Source organism: Dasypus novemcinctus, chromosome 4, assembly GCF_030445035.2.
Source record: "Dasypus novemcinctus isolate mDasNov1 chromosome 4, mDasNov1.1.hap2, whole genome shotgun sequence".
Taxonomy (NCBI): Eukaryota; Metazoa; Chordata; class Mammalia; order Cingulata; family Dasypodidae; genus Dasypus; species Dasypus novemcinctus.
Genome location: NC_080676.1, coordinates 54803191 through 54812418, shown reverse-complemented (window position 1 = coordinate 54812418; position 9228 = coordinate 54803191). Strand labels below are relative to the sequence as shown.

Below are 9228 nucleotides of genomic sequence, written 5' to 3'. Positions count from 1 at the left end.
CCCTAAAGTGGAATGATTACTTGTTTGGATACATACTTCAAGGTACAATGCCCTTTGACCTCACACTTCAGAAAACGTATCACTGTCTTCTCGTAACAGTGATATAGGTTGCTCATCAATTTATTAGGCCCTTATAAGTAGTCTGTTCCTTCCCCTACATGTAGTAATTTTTAAGATTTTCTCTTTATTATCAATTTTATTAAATTCTACCATAAAAGCCTCTGGGGAGGTTAACAGCATTGCCTCTGGATTTAGGCTAACTGGGTTCAAACCACATCTCCATCATTCACTAACTAATTGATCTCAAATAAGTTATTTAACTTCTCTTTGCCTCAATTTAAAATATGTGGATATTAATTGTACATATGCCATGGTGTTTTTGGAAGATTAAATAAAGTAATCCACATAAAGCACCCAGATGAGTTTAGTAAATGTCAGATATTATTTTATTATTACTGTTACTATTATTATATAATATGATTGGCCCTCCCTTGGTTAGATATGTCAGTTTGAGAGTTTGTGTCTTATTCAGTTCTGTGAACTTTAGATTTCTTTAAATATTTTCTCCCCTCTATTTTCTTAATTCTTTCCTTCTGAAACTACAATTAGATACTGGGACTCCTAAAGTTTCCATTATGTTTCATTGTGTAATTTGTAAAAGCAATTTCTGACACTTTGCCTCATTGTGATGCATTCTGAGAGAATTCCTAAGACTGAGTGTCCAGCCCATTCATTTTCTCTTTGAACTCCATCTATGATGCTTGTTCAGATCATCCATAACAGGGATAATATTTTAGGCTTGTGGGCCATATGGTTGCTGTCACAACTACTCAAATCTAATAGTGCACAATCAGTCCTAGACAATATGTAAAGATTTCCCATGGCAATGTTCATATAAAACTTTATTTATAAAACAGGTAGCCAGCTGTTGTTTGCTGACCCTTGATCTATACCATTCTAGCAATAATAACATTTTTCATGTCTAATTTCTCTCATTGTTTTGCATACATTATCACCTGATTTTTTTCTCTGATGTTATAGCCTTTTTAACAAATAACTCTAAGGGTATTATACTTTATAAAAATGCCCTGTTCTGATTCATTGACTCTCCAAAGACTAGTCCATATCTTCTTATGCTCTTCAAAACTCCAACACCATCTTCTACTATTAACTCCAAATTTACTGTTATTTTTCCCTACTGAAAAAGCAGGAACAATTGGGGATAAACTTCCAACCTATCTATATTAGTGTCTGAATGTTTTGCCTCACCTCTTATTACGATGGATAAGCTGCTAGTTAACCTGGTGTGTTAGTTTGCCACAGGGCTGCTGATGCAAAGTACTAGAAATAGGTTGGCTTTTATAAAAGAGATTTATTTGCTGTGAAAGCTTACAGTTCCAAGACCATGAAATGTCTAAATCAAGGTGCCATCGGAGGTGCTTTCTATCAAAGTCAGCTACTGTTGATCCTGTTGTCTGGCTACGTGGAGAAGCAAGATCGCTGTTGATCTCTGCTGAGGTCTCTGTCTTCCCCTTCAGAATCTGCTGTCTCCTGAAGCTCAACTGTGGGCAACAAGGAATAGGGCTGTCTCTTTCTGGGCCTCCTCTCTCAGTCTCTTAGGGCTTCTCTGCCTTCTGCAGCTGTAGGTGAACCTAGAATCCTCTTTCACATGACCAGATCCAATATGGCAGAGCTCCCCTTTCCTGTGTGTCACTCTGTATCTTCATTTATATCAGACCTAGCAAGCAGGTGGATACTCACTGATATAGTCTAATCAAAAGCCCTAAAGCAACTCACTGCATGGTAGAGCCTGGTATCACCATTGCTACCTGCACCTCTGCCACACAATGGCCACCACTGTCCCCTGCCCTGCAGCTTCCACCACCACCTGTTTGGCCCCTGCCTCAGGACCAGCTATATGATTAGGCCACAATCTTCAATGAGTACACATATTCCAGTGTGTTCTTAGTCACACATTTATGGAGTTTCTGAAGGGCAGTGTAGATTACTGCCAGGTACAGCACAACCTCTATGCAGACAAGTGAACTGTAGGGATTTATTACTATTCCACCAAGAACTCCTGATAAGAGTGGTTCAGTTCAAGAGAAATGTTGAATTGAAATCTGCAGAGCACTTTACTAGAGTTCTGACCTGGATAGGTGCATTGCCTCAGTATTACTGGATGAAGAATTTCTGCTTCTTGTTAGGAGGTTCATTTCATTTCTGGTTACTCCCAACTACATATGCAAAGCACTGAGAATTTTAAGTGGAGTATATTGAAGTGGACTTCTGCTTCTTTACATCATTTCTGAATTCAGTTTTTAAAAATTCTTTCATAACCCTATTGAGTGTTTTTTAACTAAATTAATGTGACTTGTATGAACTGCCCAGCTCCTGTGGAAGTCACATACAAGAATATGAGATTGCTTAGCACACATAACCCATCCTTTAGCAAACTTATAGAGGAACATAAGAAGGATGGAGTTAACACAATAGTAAGAGTATGTGAAGCAACTTATGACACAGCTCTTGTGGAGAAGGAAGGCATCCATGTTCTTGATTGGCTTTTTGATGATGGTGTACCACCATCCAACCAGATTGTTGATGATTGGTTAAATCTTGTAAAAATTAAGTTTCATGAGGATCCTGGTTGCTGCATTTCTGTTCATTGTTTTGCAGGTCTTGGGAGAGCTCCAGTGCTGTTGTCCTGGCATTGATTGATGGTGGAATGAAACATGAAGATGAAGTACAGTTGATAAGACGAAAGTGGCATGGAGCTTTCAACAGCAAGCAACTTTTGTATTTGGAGAAGCATCATCCTAAAATATGGCTGTACTTCAAAGACTCCAATGGGCACAGAAACAACTGTTGCATTCCATAAAATTGGGGTGGCTGATGCTATTGTCTTGGAAGTAGAACTTGAAAGAGGACATAATTTGTCTTACATTAGCTAACATGTTGCTGAATAAGTCTAGTGAAGCTTCAATAGGAGAACTGAAAAGCAGTTTTACCATACTACAAATCTGACAGAATTGCAGCCAGTATGAGTTATAATTAGCCTATTTGGGCACTTAGCAAAAGATTCTTGTTTGTCAATGTTTAAAATGGGCTTATCATGTGTAACAATTGACCTTTCCTAAAATCATATAGTATCTACTTGTAAGTCTTCTTCAGAGCTATCCCCATGCCAGAATCTTATCAATACATAAGAAGTTTTGAGAGATTATGTGCCAAAATACCCAGCACAACACTTGTATGTTTTCAGTATCATAAAGAACTTAAAATTCCAGAAAATATGAACACTCTGGCCTTATTCCTTCAGTCATTTCAAGCATTGAAAGTTGGGCCTATATGGATATTTGACTATTCACTTTATGTTTACATCTCTCACGTTCAGACCAGTATACATCAGGTTTGTGCAACCACTGAATTTTTTTTGGAGTTTTACCAAATCTTTCGGTGATTTTTTAATGTCTATTCATAAATCTCATTTTGTGACTTTAGAGAAAACCTCCATTTTGAAAATCTGCATTTTACAGAGCACATGTCTTTAAAGTCTCCAGACAAAGAAGCATTCTAGTTAATTTAATGTATATACTTTGGGGTGCAACTTAACTGGGAGGGGGCTATTAAATAATATTTAGTAAGACGTTGCTTTCATCTTGTTCAGAACATGTAGACATTTCTTTAATTTAGTAAATATTTTTTAAAAAATAGGGATGCTTTGTTATGATAGCTACAATAATTATATGTTACATTTCTAAAATTCTTGTAATTTTATTCATATCTATTAGAAATTGTTTACCGGTTATTATTTTTGTTTGAAGTGTGATTTTTCCCCTTCTTTTTCCAACTTCTTACAAAACAAGCAGTAGTTTTCTGCTAATTAATTCAGCAGACATCTAATATTTTATATGCCTTTCGAGCTGTGTAACTTCATATTTGGATATTTGATAATTTGTTTTATTATATAATTGATAAAATGGTGTGTAGTTTAACAATATATTTATACTGCCTGGGAATGTGTGGTTATAGTTCTGTGGGAGAAATAATTTGTCAGTGTTCACCAGCTTGTAAAAATGTAGTGTGAGAGATTAAATATTTAAATAAATAATGAAATGCAAAAAAACACCAAAAACAGTAAAACGATTTTATGAAGTGATCTAATAGAAGGCCCCTCAATCAAAGTGTACCACATCCAGAGGAATAGATTCATTTACAAACATAATCTTTCTCTTTTTGGGATTCATAAAATAATCTCAAACTGCCACATTATCCATTCGCCCTCCATGACATTAATTTTTTAGTTTTCCTGCCTTTTCTAAATCCCCTATTCTTATAAACCTTTCAACCCCTAAATATTAGAGTGCTTTGCTCTGTCCTAAGGCCTTTTTTTTTTTAATCCATGGTCACTACCTAAGATTTTATACAAGTCCCTTGGTGTTAACCTCCATCTGTATTCTGACAAAACACCAATTTATATATCCAACGCAAACCATTCCCTTACCTTAGATTCATAATTCCAGTTTTCTGCTAGATATCTGCAACTGCATGGCTAATAAGCACCTCAAGCTTAATATGTCCAAAAGCAGAAATGTAGTTCTTCTGACTTTATAAATGATAATCCTGAGATTTATAAAGTTTTCATAATTTGGTAAAAATTGTAGTCCTGGAGTCAATATTTAAGTCCACCTGCTTTTAATGCCAAAAGAGCTTTCTCTTTTCATTATGCTGTAACCCCATGGATTGTGAATTTTGCGACTTTTAATATACCCATATTGAGTCTAGAGGATATATTGGCTCTGCGGGAGACAGGGGAAGCAGTGGTTAGTAATGACTTCCCTGAACCTCTTATTACCAGAGATGAAGAGAAGTATACACAAAGTTTTCACATACCCACATTCTGCAATGTGCGGTGTTAGACTCAAAGGATAGAACAGGTATGTGTGTGTGTGTGTGTGTATATAGTGCGTTTATGTTCATGTATAAATAAATCATCTTTTGCACACGATACTTCCATTTGAGCATAGCTTTGCACTCATTTCAGAAGCATCTGTACAGCCTCATAAATGCACTTACTACTACTGACTGCCAGCATTGCAGCAGTAAGCCCAGCTCCCTTTGAGTCCCAAAGGGTTAAGAAATAGGCATTAGCCAGGAGGGAGAGAAAAGAGCTAAGAGTTGATGGAATGCTTCTGTTCCATAAAAACATGAACTCAGCAGGCTCTTCTGTTTCTGTTGATCCCCAAACATTGACTATTTCAGCAACTCTCCATTGAAATTTAAAACACTTCCTTACTAGACTGACCCTAATTAGTTGTGCAGGTGATGGCAGGGATATAATCTATATTCTTTCCATAGCAATGTGGGTATTGAATAGACCCCTTCATCATAGATTTCCCCCACCCCCACATTGTTTTTTACGTGTAAAGCATCCTTACAAGGTTGGTTGTTATGCAAAGTGGATAAGGGGTATAGGTTAAGGAAAAGTATTTATTGGGTAACTTAGGACCCAAGAGCCAGTAGGAAGGCAGCGCAGACCCTTATCTTATCATTTCTCAGAGAAGAAAGCTGCAGCCAGGAGTAAGATGTAGGGGTTCATTTCCAGGGACCCTTCCTTAAAGGAAAAGCATGAAAGCAGTCTTGTCAGTTGGGGGTGAGTGGAGGAACAGATTATTTGAGCACCAGACAGTCTGATTCATATGTTGTGACAGTTCGAATTTGGTGAATCCCAAAAAGAAAAAAGATTATTCTTTTGAACTAATCCATTCCTGTGAGACCCTTTTGATTGGACTATGCCAGTGAGGCGTGACTCAGGTTGAGTCTCCGACCTCTTGGTGGGTCTGATATAAATGGAGACAGAGAGAGACACACACACATACAGAGAAAGGAAGTTACTATATTTGATCTGGCCAAGTGAGAGAAGACTCCACTTTTGCCCACAGCTGAGCAAGGAGAGAAGGCCCAAGAAGCACAAGGAGCTGAAGCCCAGTGAAGATGACTTAGGTCCCAGGTAAGTTGAAGGAGAAAGTAGGGACCAGCAGACCTACCGTCTTTCCTGATGGTGGTATGGCAGGATGTTAGAATCACCAGTAGCTGACTTTGGTGAGAAAGCATCTCTGATGGTGCCTTGATTTGGACATTTCATGGCCTTGGAATTGTGAGCTTTTACCCTAATAAAGTTCTCATTATAAAAGCCAACCCATTCCCGTACTTTGCCTCAGCAGCCCTATGGCAAACTGAGACATATATCAACAATTTTCAGGAGAATTCTGGGAAATCTAGCTGCACAGCACTAAAGCTTGGAGACTGTGGGAGGTTTCAGCCCTCCTCTTGGGGAAAGAGTCACAATCTGGGACCTTGAGTTCAGGTGTAGCCCTTCCCACCGAGAAAGTGTAGGAGTTGGAGGTTACTACTAACCGGGTCTAGACAAACCAGAATGCGTTCCTGGGTCTCTTTCAGTCAAATCTTCTCATTGCACCATTGCAGTAATTGAATTGTTTGGTGTTAACCTGATTTCCAGACTGGGAGGTTAATCATTATGCTTTAAATGTAATTTTCTATTATATTTATTTTATTTATTTCTTTTCCTGGAGACCAGGACAAATTGATGTCAAGAAATCTGACCAGAAGAACGTTAATTTATACCAAGCATTTTTTATTCAAAACTTTCCTAGGGTATAACATTACCCAACTTATATTATTTGTCTGCTATATGAGATCTAATTTCCTGTAAAAAATTAAAGCCCATACAAATTAATCTATTTTCCCTGAAAGAACCCTTTATATTTATCTTGGAAAATAAAGAATCCACACATTTAAAAAATCTATCCTTTCTAATTTTATTGTACCACACATCTCTAATACCTTTCTGATTTTTAGTATTAAATTTAAAAGTTTAAATTTTTTTTTAAAGATTTATTTTTATTTACTTATTTCTCTCCCCTCCCCTGGTTGTCTGTTCTCTGTGTCTATTTGCTGCGTGTTCTTCTTTGTCTGCTTCTGTTGTCAGTGGCACGGGAATCTGTGTTTCTTTCTTTTTGTTGCGTCATCTTGTGTCAGCTCTCCATGTGTGCGGCACAATTCCTGGGCAGGCTGAAATTTCTTTTGTGCTGGGCAGCTCTTCTTACAGGGCACACTCCTTGCATGTGGGGCTCCCCTACGCGGAGACACCCCTGCATGGCACGGCACTCCTTGCGCACATCAACACTGCGCATGGGTCAGCTCCACATGGGTCAAGAAGGACCTGGCTTTGAACCGTGACCTCCCATGTGGTAGACAGACGCCCTAACCACTGGGCCAAGTCTGTGTCCCAAAAGTTTAAATTTTTAACTGTTTAATTTCCCAAATAAAAGACCTTTCCCACTTATAGTTATATATCTCTTAATAATCTATTTTATTTGAGATGGCAGAAGAGCTGATCAGGACCCCTTCTCAGCCAGATGCTCTATATGTCATAACTTCAAACCAAGATTCCAAAATAATATGCAAAGAATTTTCCCTCCAAACTTCAGCCTTGGAAAAAAACTCTTGGATAATCATTATTAAATATACAGTGTCATGCAAGAATTTTCTCTCTTTACCCACCTCTGCTACTCCTATTCAGTTACATTCACCCTTCTAAAAACAAACTTAAGCAGAATATAAAAAAAAAATAGTGATTTAAAACCCAAAACAATTTTTAACAACAGATAATTATTTCAATATTATTTCAATTCATTATACTTGAACATGGTCCAACTTAAAAATGACAAAATGCATAGCTTTAAAAATTCTTAAACTCATAGCCCAAATTCTAATATTTCTAACCTGTTTGTTTTGTGAAGTTTCAGAAATATTTTTATTAAATTTTTACCAATGGAAATGTTAAGCTTTCATTTTTTTTTTTTTTTTTTTTTTAAGATTTATTTTATTTATTTAATTTCCCCCCCTCCCCTGGTTGTCTGTTCTTGGTGTCTATTTGCTGCGTCTTGTTTCTTTGTCCGCTTCTGTTGTCGTCAGCGGCACGGGAAGTGTGGGCGGCACCATTCCTGGGCAGGCTGCTCTTTCTTTTCACGCTGGGCGGCTTTCCTCACGGGCGCACTCCTTGCGCGTGGGGCTCCCCCACGCGGGGGACACCCCTGCGTGGCACGGCACTCCTTGCGCGCATCAGCACTGCGCATGGCCAGCTCCACACGGGTTGAGGAGGCCCGGGGTTTGAACCGCGGACCTCCCATATGGTAGACGGACGCCCTAACCACTGGGCCAAAGTCCGTTTCCCAAGCTTTCATTTTAAAGCTAGGAAATCCCCGAATTTTAATTTAAACCCAGTTGGTTCCCATCCTTTTGTATACTCATAGAATATCAAAGCTTGAGTTTCTTTCCTGCAAGGAAAGGAGAGTTAATCCTCACAAATTAAAGAAAAAAGCTATTTAAAGTTTAAAATTATGTCTTGTAAGTAGCAATGCACTTACAGTACAAAACTTTAAAAACATTTTTACTTGAAACCTACATTTTTTAGGTTGTTCCTTCTGAGAGGATCAAGAAAAGCATAACATTTCCCCAGACTCACATCTTACAACCTTTGGCCTTCTTCCCGTTCCCCTTGCCTGTTAGTCTTTTTATCACTGGCAAATCTCAGAGATTGCCTCTACATTCTTCTCAAGGCAGACCCCTTGGCAAAGAGACAGGTCATTGTCTGAGGTGCCTTTATCCTGTGCAACCACCCCTCATATTTGATGTCCTTGATTAGGGTAGCCTAGGAAGCCAGATGCAAGGTCTAGATCATCTGCTAGACATTCCGACCACCAGTCTTGACTCACCATCCTGGGATCAGTGACGGTACTCACAGAGATGGGGCTATTTCCTGGTTTTGGTCATTGCTAAATTATTTACAGCCATTCTCCTTGGGAATAAGGAAAAGAAGGGGAAGCCCTTTCCTTGTTCTGTCCTTGAAAGCTTCTTTGAGATTTGGCATGGCAACCACTTCCCCTGGAGTACCTATTTAGAATGGCCCAGCAGACCTTGCTGATGTGATCAGATTCATCCATTACCTTGATCAAACCTTGCTTAAGGGTCCTCAAGTCCTAGGCTTTGGGCATCTTTACCCTCTCCCCCACTTCAGGAGATAACTCCAATTCTATTCATTCCTACATCTATACCTGGACTATTTCAAGACCCTGAAAGTTCTCCTCATTTCTGAAGCTGACACTGTACTATCATTGGATATTGCATTATTTTCTGACACTC

At 38.5% G+C, this 9228-nt stretch overlaps 1 pseudogene; it reads left to right on the top strand.

Annotated features, from left to right (window-relative positions):
- The first annotated feature begins 2378 nt into the window (after nucleotides 1-2378).
- On the top strand, nucleotides 2379-2881 carry LOC101412068 (protein tyrosine phosphatase type IVA 1 pseudogene; annotated as a pseudogene).
- The last annotated feature ends 6347 nt before the right edge of the window (nucleotides 2882-9228 follow it).